This window comes from Panthera pardus, unplaced genomic scaffold (assembly GCF_024362965.1).
Source record: "Panthera pardus isolate Hobbes unplaced genomic scaffold, ASM2436296v1 HiC_scaffold_22, whole genome shotgun sequence".
NCBI classification, from domain to species: domain Eukaryota; kingdom Metazoa; phylum Chordata; class Mammalia; order Carnivora; family Felidae; genus Panthera; species Panthera pardus.
The window spans coordinates 44,978,314-45,003,511 of record NW_026526788.1 but is presented as its reverse complement, the minus strand read 5'-3'; the positions used below and the strand labels follow the sequence as shown (position 1 = coordinate 45,003,511).

The 25,198-nt window shown below is 42.8% G+C and overlaps 1 protein-coding gene and 1 long non-coding RNA gene across 2 annotated transcripts in view; one reads left to right on the top strand and one right to left on the bottom strand.

Moving 5' to 3' along the window:
* Positions 1-3,978, bottom strand: part of ZNF488 (zinc finger protein 488) — a 103,233-nt gene extending 99,255 nt beyond the window's left edge. Inside the window, exon 1 of the mRNA XM_053909679.1 lies at positions 3,767-3,978. The gene's annotated coding sequence lies outside the window, so the exon portion shown is untranslated. The remainder of the gene's footprint in view (positions 1-3,766) is intronic.
* The window catches only part of LOC128779016 (uncharacterized), a 58,396-nt gene that overhangs the window by 25,133 nt on the left and 8,065 nt on the right, over positions 1-25,198 (top strand). The window contains exons 2-5 of the long non-coding RNA XR_008424855.1: positions 17,639-17,714; positions 18,919-18,990; positions 22,008-23,348; positions 23,426-23,494. This is a non-coding gene — a long non-coding RNA (uncharacterized LOC128779016). The remainder of the gene's footprint in view (positions 1-17,638; positions 17,715-18,918; positions 18,991-22,007; positions 23,349-23,425; positions 23,495-25,198) is intronic.

Sequence of the window (25,198 nt, the reverse complement as noted above, 5' to 3'; positions counted from 1 at the left end):
AAAAATATAATAGCTAAATGAGTTACAAAAGAAATAGAAGCACTAAGTAATCCAGCGTGTTAGTTGGCTCTGGCTGGCATAACACAGTACCCCAGTTGGGTAGCTTAAACAACAGAAATGTATTTTCTCACAGTTCTGAAGGCTGCAAGTCCAAGGTGCCAGTATGGTTGGTCTCTGAAAAGACCTCTCTTCCTGAATTGCAGACAGCTGCCTTCTTGCTCTGTGCTCACTTGGCCTTTTCTCTGTGTTGCATGGAAGGAGAGCTCTGGTGTTTCTTCCTCTTCTTGGAAGGACATCAGACGGTAGGATTAGAGCCCACCTTCATGACCTCATTTAACCTTAATCACCCCCTTAAAGGCTCTATCATCTCCAAAAGCAGTCACATTGCAGGTTAGGGTTCAAAATATGAATTGGGGGATGGAGGCTACAATTCAGTCCATAACATTCAGTAAATATTAAATAAATTGTATCGGTAACTTCAAGACTTCCCACAGAGAAAACAGGCACAGATGATATCATACCAAATATTCAAGAAGCAGATTATTGTGATCATATTCAAAGTCTTTCCAAGAGGAAAGAAAGTAAAAACACTCCCAAGTGCATTTTATGAGGCTAGTATTACATAATATCAAAACCAGATAAAGACAGCACTAAAATAGAAAATTATAGGCCGGCTTCTCTCATAATCATAAGTAAATTATAAACTAATGGTAAATTTAATCCAGCAGTGTTTTAACCATATTTTCACAGCCAAGCTGGTTTTTTTTTATTTTTTTATTGTTTATTATTTTTGAGAGAGAGACTGAGAGCAAGCAGGGAAGTGGCAGAGAGAGAGGGAGACACAGAATCGGAAGCAGGCTCTAGGCTCTGAGTGCTCAGGACAGAGCCTGACGTGGGGCTCAACCTCACAGACCATGCATGAAATCATGACCTGAGTTGTAGTCGGCCACCCAACCAACTAAGCCACCCAGGTGCTCATAGTTTTTTTAAATAAAATGTTAAAATTGGTTTTACAGGTATTAATATTCAGAGATCACTGAATAAAATATATATTCCTCACAAAATATGCAGAAAAATAATTTAGATAAAATGCAACACTATTCATGATTTGTAACAAACAAAGAGTAGTAGGAAAATGCCCTAATCTCATAAAGGATTTCTATCAAAAGCCTTCAATATAGATAATTCCTAATGCTAATGTGTAAGAAGCATTCTCTTTAAGATCAAGAATTCCTCCATCACAGCTACTAGATAGCATTTAACTGGAGAAGTACTGTAATATGGTGGGAAAACCCAAATGATTCTACAGATATGTTTTAGAATAAGTTGAGCCAGAAACTTGGGGAATAATTAATAAATTAATATATTTCTCCACACCACCAATAAACAGTTTAAAAATGGCAAAAGAGATCAAGGTCTTCATAGGGAATTTTATATTAAAGGCATTGAAAAGACCTAAATAAATGTTACTCGAGAAAAGCCCAGGTTCACTGATATGGGGAGTCCAGATGGCAGATTCAAATCTCCCCAAGTATATCTATATATTTAATGTTGTCATCAAATATTAAGAGGGTTTTGGGAGGAGATGCCTGTGTGACTCTTGTCAGTTAAGCATCCAACTTATGATTTGGGTCTAGGTCATGATCTCACAGTTGGTGGATCCGAGCCCCGCATCCAGCTCTGCACTAACAACGCAGAGCCTGCTTGGGATTCTTTCTCTCTAACTCTCTTTCTGCTCCTCCCCACCTCTCTCTCTCAAAATAAAAAAAAAGCGATCATTAAAAAAGGAGGGTTTGGGGGAGTGGAGAATTAATGAACTGATTCTAAAATGTACATCAAAAAGCAAATAGTGAACAATTACCATAAGAAAAATAAGGTGGATGATTTACCTTACCCTGCTAAGGCTTGCGTTGAACTCTGTATGTTAGATTACGTAACCGATGCTCTGTGTGTATCCAATTTGGCTGGATTATCTTCTGTTAACAACACTCAAATCTGATAGGCTTGAAAACACAAACTTTATTTTCCACTCATATTTCTCACTCTCCTGCATATACATATCTGCCTCAGGTTCCCAGGAGGGCATTGCACAACACAGTTGCTCAGGTACCAGGCTGTTGGGTCTACCTTTATCATACCTAGATTCTTAAAGTTTCTGTCCAGAAGTGGCACATGTACTTCTGTTAACATTTCATTGGTGGGATCAAGTCCAAGCCTGCTATGAATGTGGCAGGGAAGCACAATCCTTCCCTACCAGACGAAGGGACAGCAAGGAAAATTATGAACTCATCCAGACTATAATAATTAAGATAGTGTAGTACTGACACTACAAACGTAAGCCAATAGATGGATAAATGGAATGGATAAGAGAGTACATCAACACCTACATGGGACTTGGAGCACATCAGACGTGACAAGCAAATCATTTAGAAGATGGAATAGTCAACAAATCAAAAAGGATAGTGCTGAGACACATTGCTCTATATGATAAAACATGAAGTTAAATTCCTGACACAAATCACACTTATTATTTAATTATGGGTTGATTAAATACTTCAATGTGAAATCAAATCTTTAAAACTTTAATATAAAATGTGTCCCACTTTAACAAGGAAGAATTTTTTTTTCAAAAAAAAAATTTAATGTTTATTTCTTTTTGAGAGACAGCAAGAGGCAGGGCACGAGCAGGGGAAGGACAGGAAGAGGGAGACACAGAATCCAAAGCAGGCTCCAGGCTCTGAGCTCTTCAGCACAGAGCCCAACACAGGGCTGGAACCCACAAACCGTGAGATCATAACTTGAGCCAAAGTCGGACACTTAACTGACTGAACCACCCAGGCACCCCAACGAGGAAGAATTTTTTAAATAAGATACAAAAACAGTTCAAATCTTAAAAGTTTTTAAAAATGACATCAACTCCATTAAAATCAAGAACTTCTGGTTTATTAAAAGGCAATAAATAGAGTGAACAGCTACATTCTTGGAAAAGTTATTCACAACAATTGATAAAAGATTAGTATGCAGATTATGTAAGAAATGCTGAGGAATTGGTATGAAAAAGCTAAACACCCAAATCATGAAATGGGTACAGGTAGGAAACAGTGCTTCACAAATGAAGAAAAATGAGTGACCCAAAATCTCTTGAACAAAAAACCAATCCTACCAGAAATTATGAAAATGCCAGTTAAGCCCACAATGAGATGTCTAATCAATAGATAAATATAAAAATGTGATAATACCAAGTCTTACAAAGGATGTGAAGCAAAGAAAAGCTAATATGCTAATGAGAGATGTATACTAATTCCATTAATTCCAAAATATCATTTATTTAAGATATCCTACGTTTTTAAATACCATTCAAAAAAATCACACCTACACCATGCTTTTCATCACTTGTAATTTTTATGTAATGTGTATTGAAAGATCTATTTTAGGCTTAGAATGATTTTTATGGTGTATCACTCTTCCTTTGTGCATACAAAATAAAGAAAACAAAACAGAATAAGTTGATTGATGAATTTATAAATACTTTTTTACATCACAGTCTAAGTAACGGAATCAGACTCAGAGGTGTCTATGCCCATGATTTTCCATGGGGCACAGAGAAGCCATCCCCACTCAGCCCTCTCTGCATGTCTGATCCATAGAACCTGTGCACATATAAAATGGTTCTCGTGTATGTCACTACGTTTGGGTGGTTTGTTACACAGCAGTAGATAACAAGAATGTCCCTTATTCACAAAGAATTTTGAATGTTTACACAAACCTTCTAGGCCTTTTAGATTCTTCCATGTCCATGGGTGACTTCAGTGTTCACACCAATGACCATTTATTATTGTACTCTAGTCTCCCAGTTCCTCAACCTCCTGGACACTCACAGGGATGTCCTCATCTAAACCACCTCAGCTGCCTTCTTTGATATACAAAAAGTCACAGTCTTGAGGATTTTAGTGGCCACCTGTGAGGGTTTAGGGTAAGAGACAAATGGAGGCCTCATCTTATCCCCCATCCAAAGATCCCATGACTCCTGCCTGGGGTTGTCAACAGGCAGGACACCGAGCAGAGCTGCAGGTCACAAAGTCACCATGCCAACCTTCCTGTCCATCATAAGGGACATCACAGGGAATTCTGTCTCTGTGGGGCAGGGAAGGGCCACTCAGGTAGTGGGACTACTGCCCCAGATCCAGCTGTTTGCCTCTTCGGCCCAAAGGGCAGGTACCAGGTGGAGGCTCTAAGAGCACCTTGGAGAAAGAGCTTGAGAGAACAAGGCTCCAGGACACAGGGTTGAAGGGGAGACAGCAGATGAGGCAGAAGCCTGTGGTGGCCGGGCATGGCCAGCGCTGATCCCCCTGCTCCAGGAGAGAGTGGGGCCTCAGGGACAACTAAGAAAATGGGGAGCAGCAGCCTCTGGGTGCCAGGCCCTGCACTCTCCCTGCTCCTGCTCCTTTTCCTGCTGCTGCCACCTCCATTGCTGAGCACAGGGAGCTTCCTGCACCGCCTCCCAGCCTGGAGACCCTTCCACCAGGGCACCAGGCACTACAGGAGCAAGATAGAGAAGCCAAAAACCTGTAAGGGTTATTTTAATGTCTACTTCTCCTGGACATGTGAGCAGCCCTCCCATGCTGGCCCTGGGTGTCCCTCAAGGCACCTCTGACCTCAGGTCATAAAGGGGTTCAAGGGGACCCCAGCCTTGGGAAAAGGGAGGTGGGGATAGTCTTACCAACACCCAAGATAAGAGCCCCTTATTCTGTGTCCCCCTTGATCCTGAGGCAGAAGGAATGCACCAAGAATTTGTCCCCTGGAGCTTTTGGGAAGGTAAAAAAAAAGCCACCATTGGGTTTCTGGGTGGCTCTCAGTCCCTCCTCTGACAAGGCCTAGATCTGTGATCTGCATATCCGTTTACAGGTGGAGAGGCAGGTGATTGCTAGGAGCTCCTTCTCAGCAATTATTAGAAGCTTGATGTGTTTCAGTTTCCATCTGTGAGGTTTTTTGTTTGTGTTGTTTTTTGTCCAAGTGGATTCTATTTTTACTGGGCCCCAGAGAGATTGCTGTGTTGCTTCTGTTGGACATTCTCATAGTGTCACTACTTACAACGTCCTTTGACCTCCTGCTGCTAAGTGTTTTGGTTCTTTCTTCAGTCATTTGGAGACCACATTACAGTTTGTGTGCACTTTCAGAACAGTTAAATCTGACTGAGTGTTGTCTTGGGAAGGTGAGCTGTGCATTAGGCAGCTTGTGGCCCACAAAGGGGGTCGGATCTTCATGCTTGGAGAGTTTGGAGACATTGCCTTGGTTCCATTTACAACTTGTCTGTTGGGCTGAGGATTATGACTAATAACGTAATACCAAGACATATTGATTTCTAGGAATTCCATACAATTTCTGGAACACATATTAACATATATCCAAACAAATATAACCTAAAAAGGGTTTAACATCTTTTCTTATTTGACAATGCTTCCATTGTAATTCAACATGTCAAACTAGCCTAATTAGTATAACATGTCTCTTTTATAAGGAGAGACGAAAAATATTTTGAGATGTTCCAGGGACTCTCTTAAATATCCCAAAGTTATCTTGAGGTCAAAAAGACTTCATTTCAAAATTGACAAAGAGAAGTTTCTAAAAAGAAAAAATCAAAAGGTATCAACACTTGATTAAATACATTCTGGGTTATCTATTTAAGCAAAGTGACAAGATTTCTAGGCAAACACAGGAAGTTACCTAGTCGTGAAAAACCGTAGCTCTTGTAAAAAGGCTTAGATCTTTGAATAGAGATGACTCAATTCTTCCAAGTAATCAAAGACTTGCTAATGACAACATGAGATGCAGGAAAATATTTTGGTAAGACACAAAATATTTCTTTGAAGATAGATTACAAAAAGGGTAAAGAACAACTTTTCATAATCTCTTATTAAGAGCACACCAATAGTCCAAGAAAACTTTGTTCAACAAATGAAAGAGAATTATGTTTTAATTTTGATAGGCATAGTATTGGTATCAAAGCTTATTTTTTAAATTCTTATAATGAATTAATTCCATTTTAACCACTTGGACCACATAAGATTTTTTTCTCTCTTCCTTTTTTTAGTTCCATTTATTTAATTTTTAGCCATTATCCCTCCTTTTTTCATTCTGAAATGACTATTCTCCTTTAAACAATTTTGCTTTTCCCCTTAACAAAAGCACATTTCCATGCCTTATACCTTATCTTACCAGAAACACATCCTATTCTCCCTGTACGAACTCATTTTCTTTATTAGTTCTAGTGGTTTTAATTACATATATTGATTAGAATTATTAACTTTTAGAAACCTTAAATTCTTGCAAAAACCAAGAAGTAAGCATGTATAGACTGTTATCCCAGCAATCTGTAGATTGGCAAATTTTTTAATGCATTTCATAATTTCTGCTAGTATATTCTTCCTCATAGGAATTTTTTCAGTGTGGCACATATTTATTAACAAGCCCAAATATTTTTAGTTCCTCTATAATAAGCCAAAATTAGATAAACCTGTTAACAAATTGTTTCAGTATTTTATACCTTATTTGGAAATTGTTTATAAAGACAGTCTCATGCATGCAGGCTTTTGACCCCCCATTCAGCCACATGAGAATAGACCTTGGGTATGGAGTGCTTCCTGATACAAAGAGAAAGAGCCTATATAGCCTGTGTCAGGCTTATCACTTTGGATATATTGCTCCTTGTTTAACTTTCTGAATGTTCTTTTGTCTCTGCTTAAAGGATATGCATCACATGGTACCTGACCAATCCACTGTTATACCTGTCTTATGTGGAAAGGGACAAGGTTCCTTCCACTGTGGCAGGAGAGGTGTGCTTAGGCCAATTGCCATGACTCAGCCACCAGAATACACCCACTGGGCCTGGGGACCAATGCCCACTAGTGAAGTTGATTTTGTTCTGTCACTTTATGTCAGTAAAGCATTGTTCCATCCAGTGCTCAACCACTGTGATTTCGTTGGTGACTCCAATACCATGATGCACTGATCAGAAGTGTTCCTTTGGTACTGTACTCTCTTGGGACTGGTAAAAAGGATAGGTGGGCTTTGAATCACTTCTATAGATCCTTTCTGTTCTTATAAAGACTCAATTTGTAAGATGAGTGCAGTTGTTTTTATTACTCAAAGAACTGGATTGCAGTCTGAATGATATCAAGGGACTGATCCACCCTCTAATACACTATCTTCAATTTGCTTCTTTATATAAGGGGGAAGATTTTCTCCACATTTTCACCTGCATTTGTTATGTCTGCTCTTTCTTATGATAGCCATTCTAACAGATGTACACAATAATTTGTAAGTAAGGTTCTTACTACTCCCTCTGATTCAAGGAGAACTTGGAACTAGACTACCAATCAAGACCAAAACTGCCACCAGCTAGAAAGAGAGTGGGAGAAGGGTGATTAAAAATGCCACCAAACTACCATTTTGGGTTTTTTTACTTTAAATTTAAGTTAATATACAGTGCAATATTAGTTTCAGAAGTAGAAACTAATTCAGAAGTAGATTTCATCACTTACATACAACACCCAGTGCTCATCACAAATGCCCTCCTTAATACCCATCACCCATCTAGCCCAGCCTCTATCCACCTCCCTCCGTCAGCCCTCAGTTTTTTCTCTATCATTAAGAGTCTCTTGTGGTTTGTTTCCCTTTCTTCTCTTTTCCTCCTCTTCCCATATGCTCATCTGTTTTGTTTCTTAAATTCCACATATGAGTGAAATCATGATATTTGTCTTTCTCTGATTGACTTACTTCACTTGGCATAATATATTCTAGCTCCATCCATGTCATTGCAAATGGCAAGATCTCATTCTTTTTGATAGCTGAGCAATATTCCCATATATATACATATATCTCCCACATATTATTATATTATTTATTCATTCATTAGTCAATGGACATTTGGGCTCCCTCCATAGTTTGGCTATTGTTAATAATGCTGCTATAAACATTGGGATACATGTGCCCCTTTGAATCTGTATTTTTGTATCCTTTGGGTAAATAGTGAATAGTGCAATTGCTGGTTCATAGTGTAGTTCTATTTTTAGTTTTTTGAGGAAACTCCATACTGTTCTCCAGAGTGGCTGCACCAGTTTGCATTCCCACCAGCAATGCAAGAGGGTTCCCCTTTTCTACATCCTCACCAACATCTGTTGTTTCTTGCATTATTAAGTTTAGACATTCTGACAGGTGTGAGATGGCATCTCATCATGGGTTTGATTTGGATTTCCCTGATGATGAGTGATGTTGAGCATCTTTTCATGTGTCTGTTAGCCATCTGGATGTCTTCTTTAGAAAAGTATCTATTCATGACTTCTATCCACTTCTTCTCTGGATTGTTTGTTTTTTTTGTTTTTTGAGGGGTTTTTTTTGAGTGTTGACTTTGATAAGTAATTTACAGATTTTGGATACTACAACTTTATCTTATATGTTGTTTACAAATATCTTCTCCCATTCCTTAGGTGGTGTTTTAGTTTTGTTGATTGTTATCTTCACTGTGCAGAAGCTTTTTGATGAAGTCCCAATAGTTCATTTTTGCTTTTGTTCCTCTTGCCTTCAGAGACACAACCAGTAAAAAAAGTTGCTACAGCAAAGTGAAAGATGTTTCTGCCTGTATTCTCTAGGATTCTTATGGTTTCCTCTCTCACATTTAGGTCTTTCATATATTTTGAATTTATTTTTGTGTATGATGTAATAAAGTGGTCCAGTTTCATTCTTCTGCATGTCACTGTCCAGTTCTCCCAGCACCATTCTCTGAAGAGACTGTCTTTTTTTCCATTGGATACTCTTTCCTGCTTTGTCAAAGATGAGCTGACCATATAGTTATAGGTCCGTTCCTGGGTTTTCTATTATGTTCTATTGATCTATGTGTCTGTTTTTGTGCCAGTACCATAGTGTCTTGATAACTACATCTTTGTAATACAGCTTGAAACCTAGGATTGTGATACCTCTAGTTTTGTTTTACTTTTTCAGGATTGCTTTGGTTATTTGGGGTCTTTTGTGGTTCCATGCAAATTTTAGGATTGTTTGATCTATCTCTGTGAAAAATGCTGGTGGTATTTTGATAGGGATTGTATTAAATGTGTAGATTGCTTTGGGTAATATAGACATTTTAACAATGATCTTCTGATCCATGAGCATGGGATGTCTTTCCATTTCTTTGTGTCCTCTTCAAAATCTTTCATAAGTATTCTATAGTTTTCAGAGTACAGATCTTTTACCTCTTTAGTTAGGTGTATTGCTAGGTATGTTATTGGTTTTGGTGCAGTTATAAATGGGATTGATTTCTTTTTCTGTTGCTTTGTTATTGATGTGTGAAATGCAACCAATTTCTGCATGTTGATTTTATATCCTGTGACTCTGCTAAATTCGTATATTAGTTCTAGAATTCATACATTAGTTTTTTGGTGGAGTCTTTTGGGTTGTCTACATACAGTATCATGTCACCTGCAAATAGTGAAAGTTTGATATCTCCCTTGCTTATTTGTCTGACCTTTATTTCTTTTTGTTGTCTGATTGCGGAGGCTAAGGCTTCCAGTATTATGTTAAATAGTAATAATGAGAGTGGGCATTCTTGTCATGTTCCTGACCACAGGGGAAAGGCTCTCAGGTTTTCCCCACTGAAGATTATTTTAGCTGTGAGTCTTTCAAATATGGAATTTTTTAATGTTGAGGTATGTTCCATCTATCCCTAGTTTGTTGACGGTTTTTATCAAGAATGGATGCTATATTTTGTCAAATGCTCTTTCTGCATCTACTGACAGGATCATATGGTTCTTATCCTTTTTATATTAATGTGGTGTATTGTGTTGCTTGATTTGCAAATATTGAACCAGCCCTGCAGCCCAGGCATAAATCCCACTTGACCATGGTGAATAATTCTTTTACTGTTATGTTTAATTCGATTTGCTAGTATCTTTTTGAGAATTTTTTCATCCTGATTCATCAGGGATATTGACCTGTAATTCTCCTTTTTAATGGGGTCTTTGTCTGGTTTTAGAAACAAAGTAATGCTAGCTTCATAGTATGAGTGTAGAAGCTTTCCTTCCGTTTCTATTTTTTGAAAGAGTTTGAGATGAATAGGTATTAACTGCTCTTTAAATGTCTGGTAGAACTCCCCTAGGAAATGATCTGGCCCAAGACTCCTGTTTCTTGGGAGATTTTTTATTACTAATTGTGTTTCTTTGCTGGTTATGGGTCTGTTCTAATTTTCTATTTCTTATGGTTTCAGTGTTGGTAGTTTGTGAGTTCCTAGGAATTTGTCCATTTCTTCCAGATTGTCCAGTTTGTTGGAATATAATTTTTCATACTATTCTCTTATAATTGTTTGTATTTCTGTGGTGTTGGTTGTTACCTCTCCTCTTTCATTTGTGATCTTATCTATTTGTGTCTTTTTTCTTTTTGAAAGTCTGGCTGGGGGGTTATCAATTTTGTTTATTCTTTCAAAAAGCCAGCTTTTACTTTCATTGATCTGTTCTACTGTTTGTTTGTTTGTTTGTTTGTTTGTTTCTGTATTATTTATCTCTACTCTAATCTTCTTCTGGCTGGCTTTTGACTTTATTTGCTGTTCCTTTTCTAGCTCCTTTAGGCATAAGGTAAATTGTGTATTTGGTACCTGTATTGCTTCTTGAGATAGGCCTAAATTGCAATGTAGTTTCCTTTTAGGACTTCCTTTCCTGCAATCCAAATGGTTTGGACTATCAGGTTTTCATTTTCATTTTCTTCCATGTATTTTAAGTTAATTTTTAATTTTCTGGTTAACCCTTCATTCTTTAATAGGATATTCTTTAACCTCCATGTATTTGAGAGCTTTCCAAATTTTTTCTTCAAGTTTCATAGCATTGTGATCTGAAAATATGCATAGTATGATCTCGATCTTTTTGTGCCTCTTGAGGGATGATTTATGACCCAGTAGTGATCTATTCTGGAGAATGTTCCATGTGCATTCTTTATGAGAAGAATGTGTTTTCCTGCTTTAGGATGAAATGTTCTGAATATATTTGTTAAGTTTATCTGGTCCATAGATGATCTGTCCATTGCTATAACTGGGTTATTAAAGTCCCCTACTATTATTGTATTATTATTGATGAATTTCTTTATGTTTGTTTTTAATTCATTTATATATTTGGGTCTTTCAAGTTGGAAGCATAAATGTTTAAAAATGTTAGATCTTCCTGATGGATAGACCCCCTAATTATGATATAATGCCCTTCCTCATCTCTTGTTACAGTCTTTATTTTAAAATCTAGTTTGTCTGATATAAGTATGGCTACTCTGGCTTTCTTTTGATGTCCATTAGCATGATAGATGGTTCTCCATCCCCTCACTTTCAATCTGAAGGTTTCTTTAGGTAGGTCTAAAATGAGTTTCTTTTAGGTAGCACGTAGATGGATCTTGTTTTTTATCCATTCCGATACCCTACTTTTTAATAGAATTTATTGTCAAATTGGCTAACATACAGCGTATAAAGTGTGCTCTTGGTTTTGGGGGTAGATTCTCATGGTTCATCACTTACATACAACACCCAGTGCTCATCCCAACAGGTGCACTCCTCAATGCCCATCACCCATTTTCCCCTCTCCCCGCCCCATCAACCCTCAGTTTGTTCTCTATATTTGAGTCTCTTATGGTTTGCATCCCTCCCTCTCTGTTTGTAACTATATTTTCCCCCTTCCCTTCCCCCATGGTGTTCTGTTAAGTTTCTCAAGATCCACATATGAGTGAAAATATATGATATCTGTCTTTCTCTGACTGACTTATTTCACTTAGCATAATACCTTCCAATTCCATCCATGTTGCTGCAAATGGCATGATTTCATCCTTTCTCATTTCCAAGTAGTATTCCATTGTATATATAAACCATATCTTCTTTATCCATTTATCAGTTGATGGACATTTAGGCTCTTTCCATAATTTGGCTATTGTTGAAAGCACTGCTATAAACATTGGGGTACATGTGCCCCTATGCATCAGCACCCCTGTATCCTTTGAATAAATTCCTAGTAGTTCTATTTCTGGATCATAGGGCAGTTCTATTTTTAATGTTTTGAGGGACCTCCACACTGTTGTCTAGAGCAGCTGCACCAGGTTGCGTTCCCACCAACAAACAGTGCAAGAGGGTTCCCATTTCTCCACATCCAAGCCAGTATCTGTTGTTTCCTGAGTTCTTAATTTTAGCCACTCTTACCAGTGTGAGGTGTTATCTCAGTGTGGTTTTGACTTGTATTTCCCTGATGATATCCTATGTTTTGATTGGAGCATTTAGTCCATTTACATTTAGAATGATTATTGAAAGATATGAATTTAGTGCCATTGTGTTACCTGTAGAGTTGGTGTTTCTGGTGATGTTCTTTGGTCCTTTCTAGTCTTTGTCACTTTGGGTTCTTTTGTTTGTTTGTCTCCACTCAAAGAGTCCCCCTTAAAATTTCTTGCAGGGTTGGTTTAGTGGTCACAAACTCCTTCAGTTTTTGTTTGGGAAATGCTTTATCTTTCCTTCTATTCTGCATGACAGACTTGCTGGATAAAGAATTCTTGGCTGTGTATTTTTCCAATTCAACACATTGAATATTTCCTGCCACTCCCTTCTGGCCAGCCAAGTTTTAGTGGACAGGTCTGCTGCTAACCTTATGTGACTACCTTTGTGGGTTAAGGTCATGTGTCCTAGCTGCTTTCAGAATTCTCTCTTGGGGCACTTGGGCGATTCAGCTGGTTAAGCATCTGACTCTTGATTTCAGCTCAGGTCATGATCTCATGGTTTGTGAATTCAAGCCCTGCTTTGGGTTCTGCACTGACAGCATGGAGCCTGCTTGGGATTCTCCCCTCCCTCTCTCTCTGCCCCTACCCTACTCTCTCTCTCTTTCAAAATAGATAAATAAAAGCTTTTTTAAAAAAAATCTCTCTTTATCTTTGTAGTTTGCAAGTTTAAATTTGAAATGTCATGGTGTTTATCTGTTCTTATTCATTTTAATGGGAGTTCCCTGTGCCTCTTGATCTTTGATGCCTGTTTCCTTCCCCAGATTAGGGAAGTTCTCAGCCAAAGTTTGTTCAAATAAACCTTCTGCCCTTTTTTCCTGCTTCTCTTCTTCTGGGACTCCTATGATATGAATGTTGTTTCATTTTATGGAATCACTAAATTCCCTAAGTCTCCTCTCATGATCTAATAGTTTTCTTTCCCTCTTCCTTTCAGCTTTATTATTTTCCATAATTTTATCTTCTATATCACCTATTCTCTCCTCTGCTTCTTCAGTCCTCGTTTTGACTATATCCAGTTGGTTTTGCATCTCAGTTATAGCCTTTTTTATTTCATCCTGACTAGTTCTTAGGTCTTTGATCTCTATAGCAAGGGTTTCTCTGGTGTCTTCTATGCTTTTTCAAGCCCAGTTAGTAGTCTTATGACTGTTGTTCAAACTTCTTACTCAGATATATTTGTTATATCTGTTTTGAGCAAATCCCTGGCTGTGATTTCTTCTTGACCTTTCTTTTGGGGAAAATACTTCCATCTTGTCATTTTGGCTAAGTTTCTGTCTTTTGCATGTTTTGAAAGCTTGTTATGTTTCCTGTACCCGAGAGTACTGCTCTATTAAAAAGGGGTCACACACTGTTCAGAGCCTGACACTTCAGGAAGTGTTTCTGGTATAGGCTGTGTGCACTCTGCTATTGCATTTTGGCTGCTCTTTCCACTAGTCAGTCCTCTGCAGATCTCCTCCTTGCTTGCAGTGGTGGAGTGTCTGGACCTTTGTCTAGATATGCTTAGATTAGTTTGTTAAAATAAACCTGGAAAAAAGGGGGAAAATCATGATTCCAAAAAAGAGAAAATGAAAAGGAATGAAAAAAAAACGGACAATCAAAAAACTATAAGCCTGATCCCAAAGAAAAAGAAAGAAAAAGAAAATAACAGAAGAATTCTGATCAGAAAGAGAGAGAGAGAGAGAGAGAGAGAAGGAAATGAAAACAAAGAAACAAAAAACTTTGAGCCTGATTTCAAAAGAAAAAAAAAAAAAGAAAGAAAAAAAAGTAGGCCTGGTTCTATTTCCACCAGAATTGCAGGTGTCATTTTGAAGCACTTGATTTTCAGTACGCTTGGTGTGGGCAGGGACCTGGCTGTGCTGGTCTCCTGGAGGAGAGGCCCATTCCATTCGTTCAGAGTCAGTCTTGCCCCAGTAAATAATCAGTTCCCAGGCAAAGGGGGACAGTGCTTGGCATAAGAAGGAATATGAGGAATATGGTGCCACCCCAATATCTCATCCCCAGACAGGGGATCTCAGAGCCCTGCTGTTCAGGCAGCCTTCACAGAATAGTGAGGGTGCAGTGAGGACACTGTGGTTTGCCCTGCGACACAGCTCTCCTGCATTTTTTCTTTGGCATGTGCCTGGGATTCAAAACTGAAAATCTTACAGGACCCGGCACCACGTATACCTGCCCCCTCCTCCAGAATGGAGCCTCTCTACACTTTGTCTGATGTCCTTTATTCTAGAAAAACAATCTCAAGTCTGCACAGTGTGCAGAACCTATGGTGTAACACCACTAAAAGTAGCAAAGGTTATATTCCCTCTGGGCACACCTTTGTCCCCTGCTGATGGAAGACCTTTTGCTGGCACCTATAGGGTCTTTTGTCTTTGGAGAGGCAATATTCGCTCTTCCAAAAGTACTCCAGGAAGGGGACTATTCTCTCCCAATGTGCCCTGACAATCCCTATACCATGCTATGCACTCTGAGGCCAGCTCCTTCCTTATCCCCAGGAGTGCATACCACAGCTCCACTCTGGGGAAAGTCAAACACTTCCAAAACCTCAGAGTTTGAGCTCCACATGCTGTTTGCAAAAACGTGCAACACTCGGTACTTCTCCTTCCCCAGTCCGTGGTTGGGAGATGTTTTCCTCTTCTGCATACCTGATGCTGCACTTTCTCAACCCCTCTCCCTTTCTCTTCCTTTTGTCTCCCTGCAGAAAGTGTTCCCTCCCCTCCACAGCACCACAATTTTCTCTCCCCCAGTTCACTTCCATGCACCTCACACCTGCCTCATTGTCTCCTTCCAACCATGGATGTCCTCCTGCCAGTCCACAGATTGATTTCCTAGGTGTTCCGAGTGATCTGACCTCAATACAGCTGTGTTTGAGGGACAAGGAAAGCCCAGGGTCCCCCTAATTCACCACCATCTTAACCTCTCTATTTTTGAAGATGGCTGTTTCTGGATTGCACATTTGCTTTACTGTGATAAACTTTTCATTGTTTTCTGAAGCTCCTACAAAGCTAATGCAGAAATCGTCTTTTTTTTAATGTTTATTTTTGAGAGAGACAGAAACAGAGAGTGAGTAGGGGAGGGACAGAGAGAGAGGGAGACATGGAATTCTAAGCAGGCTCCAGGCTCTGAGCTGTCAGCACAGAACCCAACACAAGTCTCGAACTCACGAACTGCGAGATCATGACCTGAGCTGAAGCTGGACACTCAACCAAGGCACCAGGCACCCCTCTAATTCCTTTTTTTACATTTAGGAAGAAATGCTTGACCATAAATTTAAATTTAAACACATTACAAACTTGACAATAAAGAACTTGGGGCTCCTGTACCACTTCTCATTTCCTCTCATCTCATTCCCCAGGGACAGGCACTTACAAATCTTCCAGATTTTTTCTGGTATTTTTTCTGGTATTATAACTTTGTTTCTAAGAACATGCTAGTACTGATACTGTTTCTTGTTGTTTGATGTTTACTCATTCTCTATTGACTTCTGCCTAGGAATGAAGAGAATTTAGTTTTCTTATAGTTCATGTAGGCTCTCCTACATGGACCTTGCCCACCCTTTCCATTCACCCAGAGTAGTTACATCACTAAGATATTTTGGACTCAAGCTTCAACAGTAGAGATGCCCCCAAATGTCTGGTGATCCCCATCTCTCCATTCTCATTTCGGTATGGGGTGCTAAAATATGATTGGAGCTCTGTGTGCTGGAACTCTATGTGGTTGCTCTGTTCCATACTGCCTCTCTCCTAGGCACTTATATCCTTGTGGTTTTTCCCACTGCATAAGAGCACTCACATTCTTCCATGTTCTAGATGCTAGACCTTCCTTCAAAACCACCACAAACTTTCCCAGGGCTGGTAGATGGGTTGAAGACTCATCCTGTGAATCTTCTTTGGAAGATCTTCCTCATTCTTGGGAAAAACAGGGGAGAGTAATAATGAGAAGAAAAGTGGGAAGAGTTATAATTACTTAGAAAAGGAATTGCCTTCCTTGTACTTTAGCATGGAGCTTCCATGAGAAAGTCTATATTATGGGTAAGTTGTTGGAGTCCACTGCTATGCTCCCAGCAATTATTGGCACAGCAGTGTCACCCCAGTCTCCCAAGTCCAATGGCAAGAATAAGGCTTTTACAGCTATATCTGAGTTCATATCTATTGTGCCAAATTCTTTGACCTATGAGAACCTCAGTTTTCTCATCTGTAAAGTGGGAATAATTTTGACATCACAGAGTTGTTCTGGAATTGGAAAGCATGCATGTAAAGTGCTTCATATATATGTGCTTCATGATGATCATCCTGACATGGTTAGAATCATCTATTCTTAGTTCCCTCACCATCTATCAACAGTTTTATAAGCATCTTAGAGGAGGCAGAAGGAATGGCAGAGAGGATAAGGATGCTTTTGGATGTGTGGGAATCACACATGTAAACATGACATTCAGGATGTTAATGAATATAGGGATAATTGGAGGCGAAAGGAAGAGCCTCCTTGTGGGTTTCTCTGACTCCTATGATATGGGAAAGACACAAAACATCACAGATCCAAGGAAAGAGTCTGGGTATTGGCATCAGTATGTTTTGCTCTCACCATCTACAGAACCCTGACCAAAACATTTAATAAGCCTCCACAATTTGTAATTGTACAGACATAGAGAGATGTAGCATTGCAAAGACTTTTTGAACCCTTGGCACCTAGGGCACAGTTAAGTACTTCCCACCTAGGCAGAGGGGTCATCATGACACAAACATTCTTTATACTCCTACTCTCCATCCAGGGAGTAAAGTGGGAGCCAATGGGAGTAAGAAACTGAAAGTAGGGATAGGAGGTACCTGTGGCTTTCCCTGATGGTTGGATCATGATGACACTAGAACAGCACTGTCCTGGGCCTGTTCCAACACCTTCCATGGCAGTGAGGCTGGAAAAAGCATACTGTGTCCAGAGTGGTTCAGCTTTGTAGGCTGACAGGAAAGAGGGAAATAAAATATTCTGAGTATCACATCCTTCCTGGCTGAGGCCAGGGCTCCTACTGATGTGTTGGTAAGTGGGGGAGCCAAAAGAACAACATATCAGAATCACTGGGGGCTCTTCCATCCTCCTTCCTTCTTGTCTAACAAAGCCATTTTCATGACCACCCATCCAAGTTTGCACCAGAAGTCCCCCATATTCAAGCACAGGTCTACATGGACATCCTCCCCACCACTTACACTGATGAGAATCACCACCAAGGTGACCCACGAAGGCCACTGACGGGGTGTAGCAGACATCAGCTATGTGGGCTGTGGAGGGAGTGCTCAAGGGACTATGGGAGGTAGAAACACTGCCCACCCAGTGGAGGCATGCAATCCCTCTGTTCAATGTCTTCTTGGTTTTTCAGGTCAGGAAGTACAAAGAAGTCCTGGAAGGACATTCACAAATTTGTGGAGGAAGTGGTGAAGAGGTTCACAAAGTAGGTGTGTGTTTTCCTCTGCCAGGCAGAGTACACAGCTCTTTAGCTTAGTGGGCATGAGTGTCCCTTAGGTCAGGAGCACAGAGCCCAGGGCAGTGCTGTGACACAGGAAAAAAGGACAGACTAGAGTCATTCCATTAGGTCGTGACAGCTTTAACTGGCTTCTGCCTGAGATTCAGGCCACACTGCTGGGGACACAGGCTGCCCTTGAGGACCTAACAGGTTAGGAAACAGACAAACCAGTAACACAGTAATTAAGCACCTGGTTAAAAGGTATCAGGGGTCAAAAGAAAAAGCACAGGACTTACATGGCAACCTTAAGGAAAAATTAAGAATTCACAGAAAAAAATCAAGAATGTCTTCCCAGGGGGTGTGGAAATTTGATCTATTTCTTGAAGTATGGAAAAGACAGGGTAACAGGAACAAGAAGACTTCTTATGGACTGAGTAGTCTGTTTGGGTACAGAATAGAGTTAACTCAGGGAGAGGTTGGGAGATTAAGCCAGATGGGTCGGCTTGGAGCCAAAACATAGTCACTCAAGCCAGGCCATTGGGCTTGAATTTCCTGCTGTGAGCTATAGGAAGCCACAGATGATTCTTGTTCAGGGGTGTGATAATATCAAAGTTGTGCTCCAAGAAGAAAAGTCGGATAGTAGTGGTAAAATGAGTTGTAAAAGAACCAAAATAGTTTAGATAAAAGATAATGAGAGTCAGCAGACCAGAAAACAGTAACCAAGGGGAAGAAAGGGAGGGATATATATGAATGGCTACCAAAAGGGAGAATAACTTTTTGAGGAGAAAGGGAGGTAGAGGAGGAGTTAGAAGGAGGGAAGGGGGGGAGGAAGGTCCAAAATAGGTTGCAGAAGAGAAGAGGCCATTTGGGAGGTCCTCATTCAGAAGTGAGAAGGTGTCTATCTCTTTGTGATGCACTGTACTCATGATCGTGTGTGTGTGTGTGTGTGTGTGTTGGAATGCTGTAAGTATAAGGATGGATCAGGATGCCATTCTGGCACACTCTTCCAGGAAATCTGCCCAGGCCACAGTCCTCAGAATTCTTTACTGAAGTTACAGGAAGTTCTGGGGGTTGAAAAGTGGGTCCAAAAATAGAAAAGTTGAGGTGGGAGCTGTGTCCCCAGCAGTGTGGCCTGGTCTCTGGCTTCATTTTGAGACTGCATTAATGACTTCTCATAAGCATGTGCTTCTCCCCAGCATAAACCTGCGGATCTCCATAATCACCTATGCCTTATATGGCTTCACCCATTTACGACTCAACAAAGACAGGTAAGTGTCACATTGACCCTAAGGCAGTCCTAGTGGGCAAGACCCCAGAAAAAGCCAAGGAGCTAAGAGGTTCCCTGAGACACAGTGGGCACCCACTGATGTGCAACATGGGCTGGGCTGGCATTCCCTCATTGTGCACCGTGACCCCAAGCTCCAACTCTCCTGATTCCTCTGATCCTTGGCTGCTCTGACAATGGCCAACCATGTACTTCTAGACCACCCTCACCCCTCTAAGGCCTCTAAGGGTGCTACTGCTGGGCTGGGCAGCACCCAGTTTGGTCTCCACTGGCCATGGGTGCCAGACCTCATGTGTCCTGAATCCTTCTGCCTATGCTTTTCCCTGTCTTTAGAAGAGACCAGCTGTGAGGACTTCCAGAATGGGATAAGTCAGATGTGCAGCTTATTTATGAACACTGGCCAATGTTGGGCACCTGTTGTGTGTCACTCTCTGCCCTGGGCCATTGGTGAGGAGTGATAGGCAGCATTGAAGTGTTGATTCATCACAAGGAAACATATCTTTGCCCTTTGGTGTGCCTGAGGCAGGGGAGCCCATGAGTGGGGTCCTGAACACAAAGCTAGGATAAGGTGCTTGAAGTGAAACATGGTGGGGCAAACAGTTTGCCCAAAAACCTGGAAATAGGAAATAATTGAGCTTCTGAGTAGTTGAGAGGTTGATTCTCATGGACACAAATGACTGGAACCCAATTTAGAGACAGTGAAGGACCAAAGAGAAGTTGAGCACCCTTAGAACTGAATGGGCCCCTGTATTTGTGGCACAGAGCCACCATTCAGGACCATGGAGAGAAGCCAGGAATAGCAGAGTGGTGATGTCAATGCATGGAGGTGGCACTCTCCTGCCTGACTCCAGGACAAGCAGGGAGAAAGGGCTGGCTGTCCCAAGCACTAGGGGAGGCATAAATTTGTGCATAGGTGGGGTTTTGCATTTAGAACAGAGAGACCTGAATAGGTTCAAAGTGGAAGGAAGCAAGTCCATTGGGAGAGACGCTGGCAGGTGGCAGAGAGATACAGGGCTGCTGGGCAGGGGGGCTCTGGAGAAGTTGCTGCCCGCTGGGGAGGGTAAGACCTCTGCCTCCTCCGTGGTAGGGGACTCAGAGCCCAGATGTGAGAAGCTGTGGGAGGGCCCAGGTAGGGTCTCCATGGTCGTCTCTGGAGAGTGAACAAAGTAACATCTCCCCCAAGCCAGGGTTCAGGAGTGGGAGCGAGGCCTAGGGGAGTGGAAATGAGGTGAAATAAGGGTAAGGGGGCAAGATGTGCAGCTGGGAAGACAGCTCACACTCAGATCAGGGCCCTAAAGCTGCCAGCTCCCAACCCCCATAGGACCTTGACTGGAACTGGGCTCAGTCTGGGATTGGCCTTCCTAAACATGCCCCACTGCCTAGGAGTTGAGGAGGCTGTGGCAGAGAGCCTGGGAAGGACCTCATGCAGAGAGAATCCAGGAGGGGACACTAGAGCCTGATATAGGTGTGACTCTTGAGGGTCTGCAGAGAATGTGGGAGCAGGGATGGGACCCTGCTTAATGCTTTCTGAGCCCTTTCTGCTAAGAGAGAGTAGGCTGAGGAGACAGAGTTGAAAGGGGGCTTGTTCTGGGTACTAGAAAAGCCACGGGCCCAGAGGCTAGGAAGCCCCCAGGGTTGATGGGGAGGAGGGTGACGACAGGAAAGAGATGGAGGGGATCCAAGGGGTTGAGACAGGTGTTAAAGAGTAAGAAGGACTGCTAGGGGACAAGGAGCTGGTGTCCCCTCCGTGGACATAGCTGGGAGCAGGGTTAGAGGGGCAACACTCCCTGGGGAGAGCCTGCTTGGGCAAGAAAAAGCCTGGGGGCTCCTGGGCCAGACACTGAGAAGGGGTGGAAGAAAATCTTCTGGTATGTGGTGAGGGAGGGAGAGGGCTTCTGCTGAGTGGAGCAGCACCTGATTTGGCCTCCACTGGCCATGGGTGCCAGGCCTCACCTCCTGGGCTTGGCAGGGCTAGATCACACCTGTATTAGGCACTGGTGTCCCCTCCTGGATTCTCTCTGCATGAGGTCCCTCCCAGGAACCCCACCACAGGCCTCCTCAAATCCTAGGCAGTGGGGCATGTTTAGGAAAGCCAATCCCAGGCTGATCCCAGCTCTAATCAAGGCTCTCAGGTCTCACCCCACAGAAACACCTCCACTCTCCACAGTGAGAACCCCTCTCAGGGTCCCAGTTCTCCTAGCCTTGCTGTGCTAACTCGGCCTGTCACATGGGATTAGCCTGAATCTAGGGCCCCAGTCCCACCCGTGAAATCCCCCTTAACAGCAGCCACCTGGCCACATATCCTTGGCATACAAGGGAGCACTGCCCCTCCATGGGTAGCCCTCAAGGCACTTCCCCAGCTTTTGGCCTTTTCCTTCAGGAGTATGTGAATCCAGGAGCCCTAGTTCTCTCATTAAGGAGCTTTCTCCTTCCTTTGGTGCCAATACAGAAGGGGAAGAGGCTTGGGGCAGGTGCAAGTCAATCTCAGGATTCTGTGACGGGGAGGATGGGACAGAGCAGAGCTATCAGCAGGATGACCTTTTCCAAACTCAGCCTTACCTGCTGAAGGAAGAGTGTGCCTTCCCAAGGGACCCGGTAGGTGCTAGCAGCCCTGCCAGTTACACTGCGAGTACAGATTCACAGTGGCACATCCATGGGTGTGCCCCACATTCACCATGGATGATCAAGGCAGGGCTCTTGAGGGTCCCCCAGGTAGTGTGCCTGAGACAGTGGTGAGTGCAGAGAAAGCCAGGCCATACCCATGGGAGTAACAAAGCAGCCTCCCCCCACGCCATACTCACCAGATGGGGGACAGAGAAGGCCTGAGCAAGACCTGTCCATATCAAGGACACAGAGCATAAGGTCACGACCAGGCTACTTGACTGGTGCCCTGTCCTGACTAGGCAAGTCTGCACAGTGCACAGTGGCTCCAGGACGGCTTGGGCTGCTTGTAAATTCAACCCCAAATTATACCTCAAACTCTTTTCTAATTTTTTTAAGGGGGAAAGTAGGAAACATTCTTAAAGACCTTAAGAATCTAGAGCCTTCAGGAGAGACAAACATAAAGTATGCATTTATGGAGGTACCGAATCTAGAGCTCTGAGGATCTCTGCTTTCTGGAGTTCTTAGAGTATCCTGGGTCCTCCCACTGGCCCCGCCAACACTCCTTCATTTCCTAGCAGTCAAATGAGCAGATTAATAAGCAGTGGCACAAAGGTAAGCTTCCTGGTGACTTCATTACGGGCAGGTGTGGGGACAGAGCCAGGCCTGGGCCTCAGCAAGGTGCAGACCCTCCTCAGCCCCTTCCTACCGCTGACTCTTGGAGCATAGTGCTTGGCTTCTCTGTGCCACAGGTTCCTCCTCTGTGCAGTGAGGATGAAAACCACCCCCAGTGATGAGTCTCAGAACCACATGGGATCATGTGTGTACCATCTAGGCTCTTGGTAACTGTGAGGTGCTTGACCAACACTTGGACTGCCAGAACAAGAAAAGCCAAGGGAACCAGGAGCAGACAGGATTCTGTTTTCAGAAAAAAAGAGCTGGATTTCCCCCTTGCCCACACTTTGTCTCCATCACATCTCTGGCCCTGGTGCCTTTTCCCTGTGGTTCCTTCCCTTTGGTTGATGTCGTCCTGTGACTGTGCCTCCAACACTGGAAATGGCTGTGCTCTGCCCGGAATCATGTTCATCTAGGTTAGGGCCCCAGACCTTGCCAGGAAAGAAGCATGGGCCTGGTGGGGAAAGGCGCTGAGCTGGGCACGGCATCCTCAGCCCGAGAGCCTCTGACCTCACCTTCTGGATCCCTGGGCCTACGGATACAGCAGGTCTTTCTGTACGTGCTTGCCTGAGCCAGAGCCCCACCTTCCACCGAGCTGCAGGACACCTTGTACAATCGAATCTGGCTGTCACTCCCTTTGCTCATCTAAAACGCTGACGCTTGTCCAGTGAAGTCAATAGAGTTGCCTTTCAGGGCAAAGATTGTGCGTCTGGTCGTAGTGACAGTTCAGTAGGAAGGGCCGTTCAGGAAGGACAGTTCAGTAGTAGGAGCAGGGCTCAGTGCCATCTATAACGTGGTTCCTGTCTAAGGCCCCTCCTCCCTCCAGGACTGGGCTTCTAGTCCTCTAGGCCCTTCTGATAGTGGGTGCTCGGGTCGGGTGCCTGTCCTCTGGAGGATGAGGTGTGAGGAGAAGTGCTGTGGACCCAGAAGCCTGCAGAGTGTCACTTGGGTGCCTTTACTGACCAGACCACTCTCTGCCTCCTCTGCAGCCCCATGCCTAGGCTGATTATCGCTACGACCACCACACCACTATCAACAACATCACTTCAGAAGACTAAGATCCAAGTGAGTCCCGCCAATCATTACCAGTATTTTGTTGCATATATTTGGGTATTTTGTACTGAAAGCCTTATTTCTCTTAGGTTAGAAAAGCTATGAGAAAGCAGTCCCTAGTTTACTTTGTGGCATTCGATGAATATGACAGAAACCAGGTAATTCTGAATAGGTAACCAGAGGATGCTTCTCTAACCCACCCCTAGTGTCTGGGCAGCTGGTAGCCACTCCACACCCATGTGCAGGTGTAAGGGCTTTTCCTTCCTTAATGGTGGGCTGCTGGCCAAGGTCAGGGTCTGGCCCTTGGAGTCTAACATGGCATAAGACAAGCCACTGTCTAGTATCTTGCTCTCTCGCTCTCTCTCTCTCTCTCTCGCTCTCTCTCTCTCTCCATCAATTCATATTAATTTTTGTCACATTTTAAGGTAAATTACATGTATCAGCCTACTCTGCTACCAAACCCTTCATATGCATATCTTGAACTAGGGACCTATATTTGTTAAGAGTTATTTTTATGAAATAGGACAAATGTAAGTGTATCATTTGATGAGTTCTGACAAATGTGCACAACCGATGTGTGACTACACCCCCATGAAAACACAGACCATTACACTTGCTTCTAGAAAATTCACTCTATACCCTTGTTTGGCAAAACTTCCTCCTGAAACCTAAAGGCACTTAATGTTCTGATTGTCCATCCATTGGCTGCTGTATAAAAACTTCTCTTTAATGGGTCCATGTGGTATCAACACTGTGTTTTGTTGATGCACTTAACATGGTGATTTGGAGATTTATCCCTCCTGTGTGTTTGCTGGGTATACTCGAGGCTTTTTCACCCACTGTGGCAGGTTGTAGCTGGCACGTTGTCATTCTTTTTCCTCCACGTGGTGGCCCAGAGAGATGGCCCTAATATGTGCCATCATTGATGTGTCCTGTCTGCAAAGAACCCCAATATCCAGGGCACATCAGTGGGGGCACATAGTAGGACACAGGGCAGAAGAAGACTTTCTTCTGAGATCTGGTGGACAGGTCCCACAGGGTGGCCAAGAGACTCACTGTGTGCAGAGGGTAGAGTGGACTGTGGGGCAGTAGGACCCAAAGGGCGAAGGCAGGACCCACTATGCAGCGCAAAGACAATTTTCACCAACGTGGATAGCTACTGTCCCTCTATGATGATAAAGTTCCCCTTTTTCTACTACTACTGCCTCCCAGAGATAACTACCATATATAGTTGATAGTATAGATGGACATAGCTATCTAAATGTGATTTTCAAGGTATTTTTACATTAATGGGATCATGCAGTTCATAACATTTTCCACCCGTCTGCACATACTCCATTACATGGATGGAGGAAACTTCTTTCATTAGTCTCCCCTGGTCGATATTGTGGTGGTTCCTAATATGTGGCTACAGCAGGCTGTGCACATCCTGAGGCTCACCTCTCTGTGGGCATGGGTCAGGATTCCCCGGATCAATTCCAGAAGTAGAATTGTGGTATTAAGAGGACACACAGCTTAAACGTTGGTCAGTAGAGTCGAATTTCTCCCAAAGAGCCTATGCTGGGCAACAGATGGTGTTCCCAGAGCCCAACCCTCCCAGGACAGGTCACTTCCACCCGGTGCCCTTGTCAGTCTCATGGTTGGTTGGTTGTCCTTCCTCACTGCTTGGCTTCCTCCTGACCTTGTCAGTGGGCTGCCTGCCTTCCCAGCTCCTCTCTCTGGAGCCCAGGAGGCCTGATGTAGAACTCTTCCTCCAGAAAGAAAGCTCTCATAAAGAAGGATCGGTTTCCCTGCCAGGGACTGGATGGTCCCTGTGCCACCTGAGAGCGGGTACACAGTGGGAGTCTACCTAGGAGACACAG